The following is a 10,694-nucleotide window of genomic DNA, read 5'->3' as shown; positions in this document are numbered from 1 at the left end:
GAGCGATCGAACTCGGGACCCAAGTCTCACTGACACAGCAGTAGAGAAGTGGGACTTCAAGCCCTGTGTGAGCAGGGTTTTTAAAGGGAAAGTCTGTGATCAAGAGTTTTCCATGATAGCAAGCGCGCGGGGGGAGGGTAATGCCTTGACGTTACAGGATCAGGTAAATGTTAGAGGGGTGAGGTAACCTCTGTGGCACTGTTGCCTAAGACATCTAAGACATATGATCACAATGGCTATTCTTTTTAAACTATATCTGAAACATTGGGAAGCTTTTTCCCACCTGATTCTCAACCGATTCTCATTGGTTATTGCTAGGGAGATTGTCTCTATTTTCTATTATGTATTTATTCTGGGATATTTCCTGGAGACTGTTGCTAGGAGAATTAAGTTTGTTGTCTGCCAAGTGTACATTCTGTGATATTTCTTGGTACCTGAATTCAGCTCTCAGTCAAGATGGCTCCTCATTTCAAAATGGAGTTATACCCAGGCTAACTATACCCAGGCTAACTTAAACTCTTCAAAGTGCATACACAACCCAAATAGACACTGGTATCCTAATATCTCATACTACTTCAGACTAATGGCCTTTGTTCAAGCCCTGTAGTTTACCAGTTGTGTGAAACTGCCTATCACCAAAATCTTTGAGCAGCAGACATATCATATGATAAGCCTTGTCTTGTAGGAATGCCAAAGTGTTTAGAAGATATGTAAAATTATGGGACTATTTTTTTAATAGTAATTCTTGTTATAATTCATTTTCCTTTGATGTTGCAGTTCACCACAGTGATTTTTGAAGCTAGGAATTATCTTAGAAATTATATGACATTCCAGGACAAAGAAAGCCTAGCAGATAAAGCAAAACTTACCAGAGAAACTAAGGACTATTTTTTTTTTTATCAATTTCAATGTGAGGTAGGCTTCCTCATTTGCCACAGCACAATAATTTTGTTGTTGTTGTTGTTTGATAGTGTTTCACTCTGTAGCCTTCGGTGTCTAAGAAGTAACTCTGTAGACCAGGCTGGCCTCAAAAAAATAAATAAATAAAAATAAAAATAAAACAAAAAAAACCCATAAATCTGCCTGCCCTCTGCCTCTGCCTTCTCTACCTCTGCTTCCTCTGCCTCCTCTGCCTCTTCTGTTTCTGCCTCTGCAGATTGCTGGGATTTAAGGAGTTCATCACCATTTCCCAGCACAGCAGTTTTGTTTTTTTAATGCACTCCAAGGGCCCTGTAACTTTCCTTGCCTTGAGATGCCATTCATGTTAAACCATGTCAATTTTTATCCCTCTAACCCCTACTGAAAATGTTTGAAAGTCTCCAAATTACACACAGTGTTTCCTGATGAGTGCCCTTTTGAGGAGCATGGGCTGGAGTCCCCACAGTGTCTTCTAGGTATCCTACCTTTCTTAGAGTATCATTTATTTCTTGGATTATGAGTGTATAGAGTGCCGGGATCCAGCCCTGGGTGAGGGAAGGGCTTAAAGGAGCGTAGATGCAAGAGCAAAGAGGGATGAAGGACAAAAGGATCAGACTTGAGTCAACATTCAGTTTCATTTCACAAGAGACGGACGGAGAGGAAACACATCTCAATATGGCTTGCTTTGACAACTTGTGTCTCTTGCAAGCTTTATTTATATATCAAATCATTTCCTCAGAAACTTTAATTAGTGATTACAAAGCTTTAAGTCTTCCTTGGTTGCGTAAGGAACCAAGGAGCACAAGAAACAAAGCAAGAAAACAGCAAATTTCATAACTAAAAACTAACATTATTGAAAAATCAGCTTTCTTTTAACTCCAAGTTTTCTTTCTTATGATTGGTGTTTCAAAACATGCTAGACAAGATGACTGTATTTGAGCTTTTGTTTTTAGTTGACATAAAAATAATATATCAACAATCATTTCCTCCCACCTGTTACATTAAACTTACCTTCCTTCAAAAGTTCAATCTTTCTGACCCTTAGTTGATACTTCCTTTCCTTTCTTTATATTTCTTTTATATTTAAAATAAAACCATCATCTTTTACTTAGATTTTTAAAATATTGTGCAATCTTTTTACTTAAAAGAGGTCTGTCCTTTTCTCTTTTTATATAATATCAGAGCAGTCCTGGTATAACAAGTTTCTTCAGGAAGACAGGCAGTTCACTGAGACAAAATGTTTGTCTCTGTCATGAACCCTTGTTTCAGTACATTTTCTATCTTACTTACAATCCTGTAAAGAATAGAATATCAGGGTTTCTACCTTTGTTGTCAAGGAGGTACCAAGTCTGTCAACAATACATGATCAAAATCTATTCCTGCCCATATTTCATTGTTTCTGAAGCTGAACATGAAAGCCTAGTGATTCAGTTAGAGCTTGTCTGCTTCCAAAATTTCCCCAAGTTTTTCTTTATTAACCTTTTTTTTTCTCAAATCCACTACATCAGGCTTACTAATATCATTTATTAAAAATCTAACAGTAAATCTAAATAGATTCTAAGGAAGGCTCAAATTTCTGCACAACTGTTTTTCCCAGGGAACTACCATTAATCTTATATTTCTTATTAACACCACTTTTGTTACATTATTCCAACTCTAGCCTTTGAAGAGAAGCTTTTAAAAGTAAAAAATATCCACAAAGAGGGTGAAGGCTCAATCCAAGGCATCCAGGCACTGGAACTTTGTCAAGAAATGCCTTTAGGACACTTGGTTGTCAGGGCACTGGAACTTTGTCGAGCACTGCCCCCAGAATACTTGGCCTCGCCAATAGAGCACTCCTGGCACAGGCTTACAGGATACACTCTATTCATGCTAGTTTTCGCCAAATTCCTCCAAGTAAATGTCAAGGGCATTTCCCCTTTTTACAGCTTCATTTCTTAACTCTGAGGATCTCATCTTGTTCCTCACCACCACATCATATGCTAGCCTACCCTAAAGCCACATTTAAATTATTTTTCCACTGAACAGCTTGAAGTTTCCTAAGACAAAAGTTTGTATTAATCAGGTAATGTTCATTTGATTACATTCTTATAAAATTCCATTTTCCCTTCCTTTTTCTGGACAGTATAATTAATTGTATGATTACTTACTACATCATGTTTATCTTAGCCCGCCAGTACTAGCATGGAGACTTCTAAGAATAGATGGTCAAATTATGCTCATGGAAAAAATAAGTCTATGAACATTTGGGCCTAACTGAATATTACTTAAGTCCAATTTTTTTAATCAGTTTTTTCATGCAATAAGTTTTGATTACATTTTTCCCTATTCAACTTCCTTTCAGATAAATGATGCAAAGACATTTATTTGTGTACTTTATTTTAGTTTTATCAAATGCAGAGAAAAGGTTTTAATGCAAATATTAACCACACTGTCCTTTTTTGTTTACACATTTCATCTACTTTACTGTTGAATTATTTTGTATTCAATTAATTTAAAGAAAAGCTAATCACAATTCTATCTCATTTTGAAGCAGATTAGCTAATACAGAAGTTACTACAATTTCTTTTTAATAAAACTCTTATTCTTAACACTGATGAATATGTGTGAACAATGTAGTTTACTGTGTTAAACATATTGATAAAACAAAAATTGGAAAAATTAACGGTAAACAGAAAATACAGATAATTTCTCAAATTTCCCATACAGAACAGGAACAAAAAAAAGTGATTCACCACATTTGCTTCAGTCACAAGCAGTCCTTCACTACCTCTTTAATTCATTGGTCTCTTGAACTACAAAAATAAAATGAAAATGCTCCAAGTTCACTAGGTATGAGAGGACCAGTTGGACATAGCTGTGGAACATTTAATTGTTATGGATTTATATGTTACTGAATATGGCTGAGGCTCCAGCTCTTTCTTCTTCATCTTTCAAAGCCTCATTGTACCAGGACTGGAAGGCACTTGGAACTGTGTAGTTGATCTTAGCCCAAAACCCCAGGATTTTCATCTTGCTTGTCTCAGCATTGCATCTTGGGCCCCACAGAAATTCATAGCTTGCAGGATGGCTGTTAGATACTTGATGTACTCCAGGTATTTGAGCTTTAGTAAACCTTGTCTGAGAAGCTTCCCGTGTTCACCAAAAATGAAGTTTCTTTCTATAACATATTTTCATCTTATTCAGGAATTCCCAGATCTTTTCCTCAGCTGTACACTTCCCTTTCAGGAATATCACATCTAGGAAATTCATTAGCAGGCTGGTCCTGGGAAATCCCCTGTCTCTACTCACAACACCATTGTTAGGGAGATTCGTTTTGCTAACAAGGATGTAGGAATGCTTCATAGAATCCACTTCCTTTCAGTCTACAGGGAACATCACCTCTATGTTGAAAGAAGTTCTTTTAAGGATCTCAAACAAGTGTTTTCTGTGCTATTGGGTGACCATCGCCAACAGTTCAGCTTTCAAAATGGGTCTTTACATTTTATACATGCTTCACCACCACCCAGACTGTATTAATAAGAAAGCTTCCAGCAGGCTGCATAGTAGAGGTTGAGGCCTAGGAAGAACTTTGTTTTCTCTTGATTTTGTACTTGGCTCCTTCATACGATCTTGCAGAAGAAACTTTTTAGACTTGGCGGTAGAAAGGGCTCTCTGAGGCACTTCAGAAGTGCTTTGTAGCTCTACAAGAAGGGCTCTCTGAGGCACCTTGGAAGTCCTTTGTAGCTTACAAACAGACTCTGTACTAGTTGCATCCCCCAAATGAGAAGATGGAGTGAGAGAGTTTTTCTCTACTGCTGCACGGGCCTGAGCGCTGTGGAGATCCTGGGTCTCACTTCCAACCTGGTGGCATTTTGCTCCACATGGAGCTTATGCTTCTGATTGTGAGGCATGGTCTCCTTGTTCAGGAACAATAAGCAGGAGTGTGAGCCAGCAAACCAGCGATTCAGCCTCCTGGAGAGAGAATGAGATTGCTTACATAAGTACCTCCAGCACAGAAATAATGTTTGGCTTTAAGAACCCCACCTTTACAGGATTTTGGTAAAAGTACTGTCCTAAGAACTCATTGGGCCCTTGTTCTGGCCAGCCTGTCCTCTGATAACCCTATGGAACTAGTTAAAGTGTGCTTTAAACTACGGTTTGCCACCACTGCTTGGTGTGCACTAGGAATGCTAGTGGTGGTGGCCTGTTTAAATCTGGTGGATCCCCTTCCTTCTGGGATAGGAAGATGTCTCAGCTTCAAAGCCAGTGCCATTATCTTATCAAACTCTTACTAATGCTCTGACCCCTTCCTTGTGCTGCACTAATTTTTTTAAACTCTGTCTAATATCCTCATTATCTTCCTTGGGACCCTAAGATGAAATGAATGAATACCTGGGCCTTCAGCACTTTTAATGGGTCACTCAGTTCTAAAAGTTGACACAAGCTCACAGAGTATGCATGCCCAGAAATATTCTGCCTGTTGAGTCTGGCTGCTCTGTTAGATAGCACTTTCCTCACTGAAACTTTCTATGCACAACTTAGTGTAGCAGGTTTGCTAGGGCCATACAGGGCTAGGATAAACCCATAGAGAAAAGATTTAGTGGAACCCTGTAGGTTGTAAGACTGAAATTGTTCTCCTATATCCAAATTCAGGGTCTAAAACTTAAATCAAGATGACTCTTAGAAGTTCACCTGCAATTGATCAGACTGATGTTGAGTCTTGCAAGACGTGACATCACGAGAGAAATAAGGATGAAATACATCCTGCCACTGTTGCCCAGGATCCCCATACTGACAACAGGGTGTGTTGCTATAGAACCTCACTATTACAGAATCCATGATTTGTAGGTCCCCAACATATCAAGTGGATTGAGGGGCTCTGTGCTGTTCTAACCTGAGTAATGTGAACCTAAAATGAAGCCTGGACCTTCCTCAGTCACCATTAGAAGTAATCATTTCCAGCCTCAACAGTCTAACCCCTGTAAAGCTTCTCAGATGTAACAGCAGATACAGAGCTCTCTGAGCCTCCCTATTTGGGAGAACATGTCCTTTAATCACCACTCAGAGTCTCCCAACTGATTTTGACCAAGACCCTTGCAGAACCAGTGGTCTCTCTAGTACATCCAATTATGCCACTTTCTATGACTTTCCAGGCATAAATGAGAGAAACTTCAGTCATGGAATTCTGTCCACTGAATGATTTCTCTGCATCCTCCTTTGACCAAAACAAGTTCACTAGCCACAAACATATTCCTTTCCTTCCTTGGTCCTATGAGTGAAAATATAGACACACCATACAGGAGAACAGCTTTCTTTGGGTCCTCACTGGACTGGAAATGGAGTTGAGTGTATTGATTTCTCCTCTTTTAAGCAGTGAACTGTCAGACCCAAAGGATTCCTCACTGTACTGATTGAAGTCCCTTAGCCTCCAAAGAAATCCATAGCCTTCCTAAGGAAGCAATGTAGGCAAGAACTACACAGGGGGTTGGGTGGGGAAGGGTGAGGCAAAGGACATAATGACACTGGTGCACTCAGTGGGAGGCAAGCTAGATAGGGGGACACAGCAGAAGTTTGTGAGAATATTGTTTAGGGTACAATTCCTCTATTCTTATCCTCACAAGGAGCCACTCAGGTTTATTTTAGTTTTCAACAACTACTCCTCTACCAGACCTCAGGTCCCTACCCATTACATTGATTGCTGTGTTCTTTCAGGCAGAAATGAGGAGTACCCCAAACCCCTGTTCATAGACTTAACAGAGTGGATTCAGTGGAGCAAGAATCTTCCCTCTATTAATGCAAGGTTGCCACCCACAAATATAGCCACCACCTTGCTTCCTTCTTACATCAGAAGTTTAGAGGTATACAAACTAAATGGTCGATATCCAGACAGAAATGAAGTTGAGTATTTTGATAGGCCTCCACCTCCTTCTCCACTTTGAAAGAGTGGTCTAGCAGAGCTAGGAATCTCTTCCTCATAGCACTGACCTGATCACACACCTCCTAAACAAAGTTTACACCTCCCTTAGTCAGCTGATAAGATCTGGGCAAGCGCACATCTCCCTCAGTCCACTGGGCAAGTCTTCCTTGGTATCCACTGTTGGAAATTCTTAGGTCTGGTAGCAGGAGCTGAATGGCACCTCCCTGTGTAACCCAGTTTTACACAACTTTTTGATAACTCTCTCTTGCAATTCTGGGGCTCATACAATCCCATTAGGCTTCTTTTTGTGACTCTCCAGACAGAATGGGGAAACACACCAAAAACGTATCTGCTGACTCATCAGAGTGAATTCTATGAATCCTGTGTTTCCTCCCTCTATAGATGCCAGCCCACCAGTATCAAGCACAATCCTTACCTTCCTTAGTCCTTTGAGTGAAAATCAAGGTACACTACAAATGATAACTATAAGCCTGTAGATAGGACATAGGACACTCTACCAGCTCACTCTTCCAGGGTAAAAATGAGGGGTAGCTTTGACACCAACCCACCGACAAAACTTTTACCCAAAACTTATCCTGTCTGTAAGATGTGCAGGGATAAAAGATAAAGCAGAGATTGAGGGAATGTCTAACTAATGCTTGATCCAACCTGAGACCCACCCTATCAGAGAGAGCCAACCACTTATACCATTAAAGATACTCTGTTATGCTTGCAGACAGGAGCCTAGCATAGCTATCCTCTGAGAGGCTCCACCCAGCAACAGATCAACACAGATGCTAAGACTCACAGCCAAACACTGGGCAAGGGGTATGAAGTCTTTCAGAAAAGTTGGGGGAAGAATAGAAGGCTTGGGGGTGGCAAGAGCTCTACAAGAAGACCAACCAACTGACCAGAGTCCAAGGGCTTGTTGAGACTGAATCACCAACCAAGGACCATGCACTAACTGGATCTAGACCCCCCCACTCAGATGTAGGATTCGTGTGGGTGCCCTAGTAAGTTGAGCAGGGACTCTCTCTGACATGGACTCAGTTGCCTGCTTTTTGATCACTCCACCCTGGAGAGGCCACAAGGGAAGAGTACATGCTCAGTCCTGGTGTGACTTGATGAGCTGGGGTGGGCAGGTAAGGGAGGGTTCTGTTTTCTGAGGAAGAGGAAATGGGTAAAGAAAGGGGAAGGTGGAACCAGGAGGAGAAGAGGGAGGGGTTATGATGGGGATGTAACAGAAATAAAGAAATTAATTAAAAACTAGAAAAGTGAGGGGTAAGTCAGTCTTTTATCTCTACCTGGCTATTCAAAGTCTAAGAACAGGAGACTGACCACGTTACTGCCAATCTTTTTTGTTTCAGTAGTTGATCCTTTCTCCTAAGAACCTTAGCTTTTCCTGATCCTCTCTGGTACAAGTTCTGGCAAGGTAAGATTCTTTCCTTCTCAAAAGTTCACAGTTAGAAATTAGTGTGGACAACATTAGACTAGGGATATGCACATCCCAGTAAAGCTGACAACAGATTCAGAATTCTAGAAGAGACAACTGTCCTTCCTCAAATGGTATTTTTTCAGGACACCCACTGAAAACCATGAGAATCAGTTAATTACCCTCCTTTCGCCAGTCAATTCCATCACTGAACACAAGAGATGCTATATGGCTATACAATCTGTCGCATTCTAAAATTGACTTAGAGCAGGTTTGAGAAGATTTCTAAATGAAGCCATATATTTCATGGTGGTGTGTACATTTTTCCCATTCGTTAGGGAGTGTTGTTATTTTCCTGTGTCTTAAAAGTGGCTTAGAAATAATTCCATATCAACAGACACTTGAAGTATCCATACTGCATGAAGTTTGAAGATCCGTATCCCAGTCCTGTTGTAAAATCAAGACACTGTTATACCAGGCATCAGTGCTATAACAGGTGATCCTGAGAAGAAAGAAAAAAAAATATGCTGCTGATTCCTTGTTTCCAATAGCCACCATGAGTTCCTTTTAATATATTTATTTACCTATCTTGTGGAATGGACACTTAAAAGATGCTTGCCATGGCGTTGACTAAGTTTAAGATTATTTGACTTTATGTATGTAGGTTGCTATACTCTCAACATGTTTTATATTTTCTCTTTGTTTGAAAAAGTTTTATTTATTTATTTATTTATTTATGGTTTTTCAAGGCAGGATTCACCCTCCAGCTCTAGTTGTCCTGGAACTCACTCTGTAGACCAGTCTGGATTTAAACTCAAAGAACCACCTGCCTCTACCTCCCAAGAGCTGAAATCAAAGGCATGCACCACCACCACCTGGCTTATGTTACTATTTTTTAATTTAAAATTTTATTTATTTTATTTCATGTGTATGAGTGTTTTGCCTGAAAGTATGTACAGCATGTGCATGCATATCCCCAGTGAGTTAGAAGAAGGTGTTGTAGCCCCATGAACTGGAGTTACACAGAGTCATGAACCTCCATATAAGTTCTGAGAAACAAACCTGGGTCTTCTTCAAGAGTAACAAATGCTCTTAATTGATGAATCATCTAAGTAGCCTTTTATGTAAGTGCTCCTAATTGCTTCATCATTCTATTATTCCTTTAGGCACAAACTTTTGTAATACTTTAGGGAGTTGGGCTTAAGACTACAGTATGTACTAGTTTTTATACAATGGAAAATTCCCTGAGATGTATTGAAAGAAAAGGGAATTAGTGGATACAAGGGAGGTCTCTCCCAGGCAAGTGGTGGTTCAGTCTTTATTTGCCTTATTTTTTTAAGATAGATTGTAGCCTGGACTAACCTTCAACTCACTATGTAACAAAGGGTGACTGTAATCTCCTGATCTTCCTGCTCTTCCTTTCAAGTTCTAGGATTATATCTATGTTCCAGTACACCTACCCAGGCCTTATTTTTGGTTTATTCATTTATTTTTTTAGCATAAATTAACTCTAAAGAAGTTTTGTGGCTTTTTCACATACATGGTATATTATAACACATGTTATATTCATACTTATGAATTCCCCCATTCCCAGCTCTTATCCCCAGCTTCTATCTCCTTTTTTCCCAATTAGGCTTCCTCCTACTTTCAATATTATGCATATTTACATATATATATATATATATATATATATATATATATATAATGTGAAAAATGCAGTTATTTGATTTTTGGAAAAATTACAGCATTAAACTCATGATCTCCAGTGCCATCTACCTTTTTGCAAGTAACATGATCTTTTACAACATTCATACATTACATATGTACATAGTTCTATCATTCCTAATTATATTATTTATTTTTCTTCATACACCACAGTCAAATAAGAGTTCTGCTTCATGCTTTCAATCCTCGCACTCTGGAAGGAGAGGTGGAAGGAGTCTCCACACTTTGATTTTCCACCTAATCTGGTCTGGTGTTGTGAGATTTTTTTTTCCCCATAGTCAATAAGCACATAAAAAAATCCATCACATTTATTTTGATGTTCTTAGTGCTTTCACTGGATATTATATCCAGTAGTTTGAATACAGAGAATCTATCTGTTTTGCTCTGGTACACATCCTAGAGTCAAGCCTTGTGCTTCCATGATTACCTATAACATTCAAAATAATACAATGAAGAAGGAATTCAGAATCATAAAGCAAGTCTCATGCTGGGAGCAGTGAAATACTGAGAGGTTTGATTATCTTATACTGTGGAAGATACTATCACTTATTAGCTATGCAAATTTAAAAATTCTCTGAGCTGTATGTTTCACATTTGTGCAATAGTTTTGGTAAGTCCTGAAGAATTTAAGTTAGCCTGGGTATAATTCCATTTTAAAATGAGAAGCCATCTTGACTGGGAACTGAACTCAGGTACCAGGAAATATCACAGAATGTACAC

The 10,694-nt window shown here is 39.2% G+C and overlaps 1 pseudogene; it reads right to left on the bottom strand.

The window, feature by feature from the left end:
• Positions 1-3,801: 3,801 nt before the first annotated feature.
• On the bottom strand, positions 3,802-5,739 carry LOC110542521 (melanoma-associated antigen B3-like; annotated as a pseudogene).
• Positions 5,740-10,694: the final 4,955 nt, after the last annotated feature.

The sequence above is a fragment of the Meriones unguiculatus genome (genome assembly GCF_030254825.1).
Source record: "Meriones unguiculatus strain TT.TT164.6M chromosome X unlocalized genomic scaffold, Bangor_MerUng_6.1 ChrX_unordered_Scaffold_30, whole genome shotgun sequence".
Taxonomy (NCBI): Eukaryota; Metazoa; Chordata; class Mammalia; order Rodentia; family Muridae; genus Meriones; species Meriones unguiculatus.
The sequence above is the reverse complement of the archived record's forward strand: the minus strand, read 5'-3'. Positions and strand labels throughout refer to the sequence as shown.